Source organism: Penaeus monodon, chromosome 22 (genome assembly GCF_015228065.2).
Source record: "Penaeus monodon isolate SGIC_2016 chromosome 22, NSTDA_Pmon_1, whole genome shotgun sequence".
NCBI classification, from domain to species: domain Eukaryota; kingdom Metazoa; phylum Arthropoda; class Malacostraca; order Decapoda; family Penaeidae; genus Penaeus; species Penaeus monodon.
The window spans coordinates 37,620,286-37,620,609 of NC_051407.1; the positions used below are offsets into that span (position 1 = coordinate 37,620,286).

General features: G+C 32.1%; 1 protein-coding gene across 1 annotated transcript in view; it reads right to left on the minus strand.

Annotated features, from left to right (window-relative positions):
- The window catches only part of LOC119587115 (histidine decarboxylase-like), a gene marked incomplete in the record, with an annotated part of 81,576 nt that overhangs the window by 80,384 nt on the left and 868 nt on the right, over window positions 1-324 (minus strand).

A 324-nucleotide genomic window follows, 5' to 3' on the forward strand; every position in this document is an offset into this window, starting at 1 on the left:
ACTACAAATACTCATCATTACCAGCACATATAATAAAGGATCATTTTTTATTTTTAAAAATCACTTTCTCTATAAACAATAATGAATATCTGATTTATTCCCCTACTGTTTACATTTGCAGATCTACGATTCGGAGATGTGTGTTCTGCTTTAGAATATAAACTATATATGTAAACTGATATCAGTATCCCCTCTTCCAGTTATTAACAAAACAAAATCTTAAATCTTTAGAAGGCTGTCGAATATCTTTCGTTGTTTGATCAGTCAGAGTGAAAGTTCCTGTCCCGTGAAGTGAATCATCGAAGCATTGGAATGCCGTTTAAG